The 9721-nt window shown below is 36.6% G+C and overlaps 1 long non-coding RNA gene across 1 annotated transcript; it reads right to left on the bottom strand.

Annotated features, from left to right (window-relative positions):
* Nucleotides 1-5031: 5031 nt before the first annotated feature.
* On the bottom strand, nt 5032-7074 carry LOC117803114. The gene is made up of 3 exons (XR_004626774.1): nt 6927-7074; nt 6261-6349; nt 5032-5396 (listed from the first exon to the last, which is right to left on the bottom strand). It is a non-coding gene; the product is annotated as an uncharacterized LOC117803114 (long non-coding RNA).
* Between the last annotated feature and the right edge of the window lie 2647 nt (nt 7075-9721).

Raw genomic sequence — 9721 nt, 5'->3', positions numbered from 1 at the left:
AAATTAGTTGTGCAAAAAGAAAACATTACTTGTTGACTACCAATTTCATTTAATTACTTGTTACATCATGTTTGGTTTGGGAGACCAAATATTTATTAAAATAGATTGAAAATTAACTATGTATTATGACATCAACAACAAATAAAAACATCTAATGAATCTGGAAATTCTTTACTTAGAGCTAAAAAAATGACCTCATTAATGTTTACTTTTTTTAATGATAAAGAGCTCCAAGTAGTGATTTGAAAATGACAGAGATACCTTTTTTTTTCTCTAAAATAAAAGCCAAATAGGATATAATTTTTACTGCATTTTCTCTTTATAACATGGGTTTGAAGTACTAATAACATCAGTACTTCTCTAAGATTTTGATCAGATACATGAAACTTTCAGGTTATAGAGATCATTGCAGAAAAATTTTGCAGAATTATTATCATTTATGCTTCACACACACACACACACACACACACACACACACACACACACTTCTTAGCTTAACACAATGAAATTTACTTGACACTTCCTAATAGTACATTGTATGTATTCCTGGTTGGCAAGCAGTCTTCCATGTAGTGATTCAGGGATTCAGGGTGTTTATATCTTGGGACCCCTCCATCCACTCTAGGACCTAAGAATCCTCTGCTTATGGCTGGCTGATGAAGCAAAGGAAAAAGAGGCACACTATCTACATTGACCTGACTAGGTCTGGCTAAAAAGGGGGCTGGGAAGTGTAGTCTTTGGTGACAGCTAGGTAAGTGTCTCTTAATGAGAAGTTTGGAAGAGGAAGCACCAATATTTGGTAGTTAGTTGACATCTCTGCTGAAGAGAAGAGAATGGGGGTGGGGAGGCAAGGACGCAAATATCTCATTTAATGTGCTGTTAAAGAATGTGACTTAATTCTATTAGTAACAAGTTTGTGTCATTTCTTGATAATATGATACTGCTTCCTACAGAAAGGGATTTTGAAAGTACTTAATATAGACTGCCCACACAAATGTTTTCTATACCAAATTCTAACACACAGAGTCACTCAATTTGCTTGTTTGGATGCAATCATTTGATAAAAATTTCCCCAAATATTAAATGCATATATTTCTTATGAAAATTATGCCATTGATTAAAAAGTCCATAGCTCTGTATTGGTTCTTTTAAAAACAAATAAAACCACACACATTCATTGGTTTAAAATAGTGGACTCAGGAATAGTACCATCTCTTTGGTGTTCCACATTCCATAACTGCCAGGTAAGATCCAGACAAGGATATTTTCACAGCTCAAGTTTGTGTTTGTATATTAAAAAGAGAACACTGAAATATCATATCAGGAAGATAGTGTACCTATTTTGTGCTTATGATAGATTTTGGCTGCTTTTTTTCAATAATGATTATGAGCAAATGTTAGACACTGTACATCATACAACATTCTTCAAGCCAGCAATATCTTCTCAAACCCCTCTTATACTTAGAATTTCCCTGACTTCCTCTTCTGCCATCAGGAGAAAGCTCTGTGGTTTTGAAATCTGGTGTGTTAGGTTAGGCCCACTCAGCAATCTCTTAGTGTAAGGTTCACAGGTTAGTAACTTTAATTACATCTGTGAAACGTCTTTCCCCATGTAACATAGTCACAGGTGTAATGCCCAGCAGCAAATGTCATGGCGGCCATGTGAGAATTCTGCCAATCACAGTAGGTATGGGGTTTATAACTCCTCTCACTGCATGCTTTCTAGTGTTTATTACTTTATGGGAGAACGAGAAATTCTTCCTGATGTCCAAGTCTCAGGTATATGCTGCAAGTATCTGGTCTGTCTTTTGTGGATTAGTACTACTTATCCCCAAACAAGCATAAATGAATGTGTTTCTTCTCTGTGGTGTGTAGGGAACATACTTCTTTCCAACTTTTACTGGTGAACATAAAGAGGATTCTTGGAGACAGGCTGGTCTTTCTACTTGTTATTTTGTTTGTAGGAGAACTTCTTTGTTTCCACCAAACAACAGAAGTCATTCTGTCGCTGCCTACCACATGATCCTCTTTTGTTTGTTTGTTTTTTGTTTTGTTTTTTAAGATTTTATTTATTTATTTGACAGAGAGAGAGACAGCCAGCGAGAGAGGGAACACAAGCAGGGGGAGTGGGAGAGGAAGAAGCAGGCTCCCAGCAGAGCAAGGAGCCCGATGCGGGGCTCTATCCCAGGACCCTGAGATCATGCCCGGAGCCAAAGGCAGACGCTTAACAACTGAGCCACCCAGACGCCCCTGTTTTGTTTTGTTTTGAGAGTGTATGTGTGTGAGTGGGGAGGGGCAGAGGGAGAAGAAGAGAGAGAATCCCAAGCAGGTTCCACACTCAGTGCAGAGCCCAATGTGGAGCTCCATCCCATGACCCCAAGATCGTGACCTGAACCAAAAGCATGAGCTGGATGCTTAACCAACTGAGGCACCCAGGTGCCCTGATGCTTTTTTTGTGATTACCATTATATTCCTGATATTTAGGTAGTTAGTTAATCTATGTATGTTTTCATCCACTAAAATATAATCTTTATTAGAGGAACTTTTTCTTTTCAATATTGTGTCCCCATGCCGAAAACTGCAATGCAACAATATTATTTGCATAAATCAGTGAATTAATTTACATAGGATCTAAGTTACTGTTCCAGTTCTACATTTATATGCATCTTGCTTTAATGAGTATGTGACTGAACACAAAAGAGTTAATCTCTCATGTAGGCACATAGGCACGTAGACTTTGGGAACTTACCTCTCCAAGCCTCTGTCTATTCTTCTATAAATGAGCATCTTCCTAGGTTGTGAGCACTGAATGCATTATTATTCTTTATCTTTCTTATGATGGTCCAAGTAACTGGCCCCTTAACTAGTTTGTACATTTGTTCCAGCCCATACTTCCCACTGTAGCTGAGGTTATCTTAAGAAAAACTAGAAATTAAATCACTTTATATCAGTACTTGAAAACTGTCAACAGCTTCCTGTTGCTCCTTAAGATACTCCACTAGGCCCTGTGTGAACCGGCCTCTTTCCCAGTCTCCGGCCCTCTCTGTGGAACTCTCCCCAGTATCTCACAGGCTCTTGTGTCCTTCAAGAATCTTCTCCATCCAGAGACCATTCTGTCCTCTTCCTCCAGCTCTTTCCTGCTCATCCTTCGTATTGTAAAACTTGCTCAGACAAAATCAGAGTCCCCGGTCTCCTAGTGTCCCTCTTTATTGTAAATAGAATTTATCACATTTTAATTACATGTAAATTTATATTTATTTAGGTTATATACACTATGTAATTAGTATCTGTCTCACCCTTGCTAGAAGAGCAAAGACCATGGTGTTTTACGTACCAGTGTATCTTAGTAACTATCACAATATAAGGCACATTCTTTTTTTTTTCTTTCAAGATTTTATTTATTTATTTGACAGAGAGAAAGACAGCCAGCGAGAGAGGGAACACAAGCAGGGGGAGTGGGAGAGGAAGAAGCAGGCTCCCAGTGGAGAAGCCTGATATGGGGCTCGATCCCAGGGATCCAGGATCACGCCCTGAGCCAAAGGCAGACACTTAACGACTGTGCCACCCAGGCGCCCCTATAAGACACATTCTAGGCTCAATACATAGTTATAGAATAAAGGAACAAATGACCCCTATACTACGTCCTGGCACACAGTAAGCCTTCAATAAGGGAAACGTTAATTATAATGATAGAAATGGTGGTAGTTCTCTTAGCATTGACCGGAAGGATCAAGTGAAGGAACCCATACAACCAGATCTCTAAAGTTGTCATGGGTCTCAAATCCCTCTGCTGCAAGCAGAAAATTAAACTTGGGGCTTTCCAACACACCCACCGTGAGCCCTGGTGCTAACACCTCTAGTTCAACGGCCTGATTCTCGGTTCCTGTCTCTGACCCCATCTGCCTCAGTCTAACTCAGCCTGCCTATGTTTCTTACCTGCCCTCACTTCCCATGTCCTTCATCAATATCATACCACATCCTGATTTCTGTGTTTTCACCTTAGCCTAATCTAAAAATGACTTTTCTCTGATGACACTGGGGCTCTCTACGATTTAAAATCCTGCCCTAAACTCTGCTTAAATACGTGCACTACAGCTCCCCAACGTGAATACTAGAATGAAATGGAATAATAGGAATGAAACACTGTTCTTCTTCTGTAAGACAGAGCAGGAGGAGTGCTTCCTGGCGCCTAACAGATTTGATAGACATCATGATATCACACCAAAATATTTCATAAAAGTACTTTATTCATACTTCTCTTTTTGTACATTTACAACAACATTTCTTGGGTTACTAACCCCCTTCTATATTTGTGTTTAAACTTTTTCCCCCCACCCATTTTATATTGGCCCTTACTAAATATCATCTTTTTTAGATTGACCAATTTTCTCAAGGTCATCTTGTATTTTATTCCTGGTTTCTGGAACATTAACATTGTCACTTCGTTTAGTAAAATCCGCAAATTTGATAAGCAAGCTCTCAATTTCATTTTCGAGTAGATTTGTTCATTGAAATTACCATGTGTTAGATCAGTATGTCTACCTAAAATTTAGAGATCAATTATGTTAAATATTTCAGATATTTGAAAACAGATTTGGAGAACAGTTCAATTACAGTAAAATATTCTGTCTCTACAAATGTATCTGAATCTGCATCCCATCAGAGATTTCAATCTAGACTAGAAAAAAACATAAGAAATGTTATTTAAGCAATATTATTTTATCACCTATAGGATTAGGTTAGCTGACATATGATGCGCTTTTTTTCTTTTTCCTTTTTTTTTTTTTAAACTCTGTGATTTCATGATCCTTTACAGGATCCATAGGATTTTTAGCCTGCGAATGAAATTCATCTGTTTGCATCCAAATAATTCTCCTACTTAATACCTAGCAGTTTCCAGCCTAATGTAACATACTGGTTTAACATCCTTTTAAAATATCATTTTAAGATCTCAAGTGTATAAAGGAAACCAGACATATATTTCAATGCTGGCTTATGTACATATTCCACTCGAAGTTTATATGGCAAGCGCAAGAACATAACTTCTTTCATTTTGGAATGGCTCTCATATCTTTGGTAAAGAAACAAGGAGCCAAACTGCATGCCGGGAACTTGTGTCTTGAGAACAGTCCATGTTTTCATCCAGAGTCATCTAAAGAGACACACAGCCAGCTGCAGACCCATCCCAAGGCTGAGAAGAGCCCTCCAGAGAACCCTGATAAGGCTGCTGCCCATGGTCCAGGGGGTAATGGCTGACCTCTGACCCCGCCTGACAGCCAGCACTCTTGTCATCCTGCTGTGCAACGAGTCAAAATGAGGCTAAAATTACTCCGCAGACAACAGGGTGCAATTATACATTCAAGTCTCAGAGTCTGGAAGCAGGGAGACGACTGTGGCTGGAAGGGGAGGAGGAGAAGTCAAAAAGTCACAAGACAAACCACTTTTTGATACTTTTCTCTAAAAAAGCATGGCTGTAATGTGTGCTCCCTGAAGAGAAGAATCAAACCACACCAAAGGGCAACGGCTGTCTTCTTCAAAATACCATGAAGACTTTACTTTCATGGTTATGTGCCTATCTGATAAATAAACAACAAGTAAATACACAATAATGGTAAAGGATCAGATTGGGGCTGGGAGAGATAGAACGCACAGTCGTAATTTTCAGTATGTTTCACTATATCAACTTCTTTGTTTTTGTTATTTAATTTATATAAAGTCTAGGAACTATAATTTATATAAAGTCTAGGAACTATTAATTAGAGCAAGTCATAGTTATTCTGAGCCAATATCTCTAAAGCCCTTTTTTTAAATATGCAAAATATTTTCCACCAGCAAACTGAGTAGGCTGAACATCATAGAAATGCCAATGAAAGTAGGTGTGTGTGTCCTAGCTGCCTTTGAGATCGGCTACAAAATTATTGGCACCTTCTCCCCTCTCCACCCAAAGTTGTAGATTTACCACATAATTTAGAGTTTTCTTCAGGGATGAGACCATTTGTATTTGTTTACCAAATTTCTGACAGTTCCTTTTTCTGTGTCTGCTTGAATGCCTCTAGGGCTAACACCCACTTCCTAATGGGGCAGCCCATGCTGTCTTGAAACAGTGTTATTAAAAATACCTTCCAGTGTTAAAACAAAAGTTTTGCTTTAGTTATCATACAATGACCCAAACTCTATATTTTGTATACCAGTCTCTGGCCACATTCCATTTGAAAAATCTTTTAATATTTAAAGATAGCTATAAAGCTACTCCCCCTTACCTGAACATCCTCTCTTTCTTTTCTCTATGACATGTTTTCATTCCCTTTAACAATCTCACATGGACACATATCCATATGCTTTATGGCACCTAGAACATACAAACAAATGTCAGAGGTATTCTGATCAACGTGAAAGAGTCCGGCATTGTCCCCCTTCACTGTTCTCTTGTTCTATTAATATTCTGTTAATACTCTTGTGATCAGAGAGGTTCTCTGAGCTCCCACATCAAAACGTCACCTCTCTTGGAACTTACTATAAACCAAAACTGCAAAGTCTTTTTCACACATGCTGTAATGTATGTTTTTTTTCATATCACCAACAGCAATCAACTCTGACCAATTACAGTTGACCCTTGAACAACACAAGTTTGAACTGCATAGATCACTTACATGCAGATGTTTTTCAATAAATACAGGGCAGTACTGTAAATGTACTTTCTTATCCTTATGACTTTCTTAATAACATTTTCTTTTTTCTAGCTTACTTTATTATAAGAATGCAGTATTTAACACATATACAAAATGTGTGTTAATTGACTGTTTATGTTATTGGTAAAGCTTCTGGTTAACAGTAGACTATTAGTAGTTAAGTTTTGGGGAAGCCAAAAGTTATGCATGGAATTTCAACTGCATGAACGACTCATGGAACTCAAAGAAACTACTTACTAGATTGTCAGTCTTCTCTTAACTCAGGAACAGCCTGATGGAAGAGATGCAGAGGGCAAGGTATGTGGGTATAAGCTGAGCTTCATATCCTCTCAGCACACCACTCTCTCCAAATCTCCACATGTTCACCAGTCTGGAAGCTCTCCATATCCTGTCCTTTTTAGGAAAGTTTCATTACATGGGAATAATTGATTAAATCATTGGCCATTGTCAATTGATTCAACCTCCAACCCCTTTCCCTTCCCTAGAGTTCAGGGGTATAGGATTGAAAGTTTGGATTTAATCATTTGGCTGGCTCTCCAGGCAACTGCCTAAATCTTTAAGTTACCAAGTTTTCGAAACATTACCTCATTAACATCGTAAAAGATACCTTGATTGCTCTCAACACTTAGAAAATTCCAAGGGTTTTAGGAGCCCTGTACCAGGGACAAAAACCAAATATATATTTTCATTATAAAATACAATATCACCCATGCTAAGCCACACACATTGCTTCTCTCAGATGTTCTTACTTTGCTTTCTTCGACCCAAGGGCCAGTTCTTACATTTATCTTCATTAAATTTCATCTTGTTTACTTCAACCTAATAATACCAATTCAATATCATTCCAGATCCTCATTCTGTCATTCAAATTATAAATGCCCAGTAAAATATTATTAATAGAATAAATTAAGCAAAACTACCAGCAATACAAATAAATGATTCATTATTTCATGTCAATAGGTTAAAAATTATATGACATTACAAATCTATCATTTGGGTGTGCCCTCCATATTTCGTTCAAGGAGGATAATTCTTCTGAACTAAATAAAGCCAAGGTCAACACTAGACTCTTCCACTAAGATTATGTTAATCTAATGGTAGAGTATGGTCTAGGAGTCAAACAACTTGTGCTCATATATTGGCCTCTCTTTGTTGACTGATTCTGGGAAAGTTGATTTACTTTCTAACCTGCAGTTTTCTCATCTATAAAATTTGAGTATCTTTCACAGGTTTCATTAAATATTAAGTGAGAAAACACATGTTTAGTAAATAACTCATTCATAGTAAGTGCTCAATAAATCATAGCTACTAGATTATTATTAGTTGAACAACTTTTGAATAAAATCATTCAACTCTTTTTAAATCTATTTGTTTTAAAACTAGTGCATATTTTCCAATCTCTTTCACTAAAATTTCATAAGAAAACATTTCGAATTTCTTGCTAATATCTCTACACACTTGTCGCATATCTGCTATATATTCCTAATTATTCAATAGAGTAAGCCCATGAAAGAAGGACATGAGTTTAGTCTGATATGACTTCTTCCTAATGTCTTAGGGAATCCATGTGATATCCTAGTAATTATTCCTTAAATACTCGTAGTTCTTTAAATATCCATTCCAGATTTTGTCTGGGATAAATGCCAAATTTATATCTTTGTAGTAAATATCTTTACAAGAAGTTTAAGTTAGGTCAAATGTTTTTTCTAAATATTTATTTTCACTTATAGTTCTCTAACCAAAAATCTTGAATCTTATTTTTAATGACAGGAAGCTGTACAGGAAGAGTACATGTAAAATTTTCTAATCATCTATTATTCAACTTCTTCTCTCAGAATTCTTTTTAACCATATTTTTTCTTCTAGAAACCAGAGTAAATGTCCAACGTGGACAAACATGCCAACTGGAAGAATCAATTCATAGATTGATTTCAGGGCAACGAATTCATTCCTAATGGAGCAAATTCTCAGATTCAAGGATATTTATTATACATTCAGATAAACACAAAAATATGTTGTTTATTCTAGTCATCTCCAATAAACCTCAAAAAAAATCTGAGGAAATACTGCCATATACTGGGGAAGACGTTGATTCAGAAGATCTGGGTTTAGCCACTAACTTTCAATTGACTTTAGTGCTATTTCATCTTGAAGCCTTGTATTTCTCATATATGAAATGAAATGAAATGAAATGTTTGGATAAGATGGAATTGAAACAAATATTAATATTAAGGACAAAATTAATAATTATTTAATTACTAAAGTCTCTTCCAGCAATAAAATTTTTGTTTGATTTTGTAACCTTCATGGAAAGATGACTCAGAATTCATTAAGCACAAGTTAGCAGGCATCTTTCATCTTGTACAACACTGATATGTCAATGTTAATGCATCCCTTTCTGACTACTTAGCAAAATAGATGAATATGTAAGATAGATGATCACAATAGCTGTTTAAAAGCAGAGAAAAAAGTGAAAAAAAATTGATTTCTTAATTGTAAGGCATCCCTCCATTAATCTCCATTACTTTCCTCTAGAAATTCTTTACATTTTCAAGAAGTAAAGTTCAATACTACTCCCTCCTCCCCTGACTTTCTCTTCCCTATGGCCACTGTTTCCACCTTTAGTTGCAGAAAAATCAGTATTTATTGAAAACAGTATAGCATGATTCAATGAAGACCTGAATCAATGTAAAAATGGATGAATTTTATGACCATAACTTATTCAACCAAAAAGAAAAAGGGGAACAGTGTTGCAGAACCTTCAGTTCTGGTTGTTACTGATTGAATTCTCTATAGAAGACAATGACCTCTCACTCTGAGAGAAAGAAGATCTTATCCACCCTGTTCATTTGATCTACAACAAACTTCAACTGAAGTACCTATGAAAACCTGCAAGGGGTGGAAAGGCCTTGCACACTACTATAGCTTATGGGCTCTTTGTTTTTCAGAGCCCTTACAACTGTCTTTGAATTGGATGTTATGTGAGAAAACAAACTCTCCCTCATGTATGATTTAATGACATCAACACTCTAG

The sequence above is a fragment of the Ailuropoda melanoleuca genome, chromosome 7 (assembly GCF_002007445.2).
Source record: "Ailuropoda melanoleuca isolate Jingjing chromosome 7, ASM200744v2, whole genome shotgun sequence".
In the NCBI taxonomy this organism is placed as follows: Eukaryota; Metazoa; Chordata; class Mammalia; order Carnivora; family Ursidae; genus Ailuropoda; species Ailuropoda melanoleuca.
This window is presented reverse-complemented; position numbering and strand designations above follow the sequence as displayed.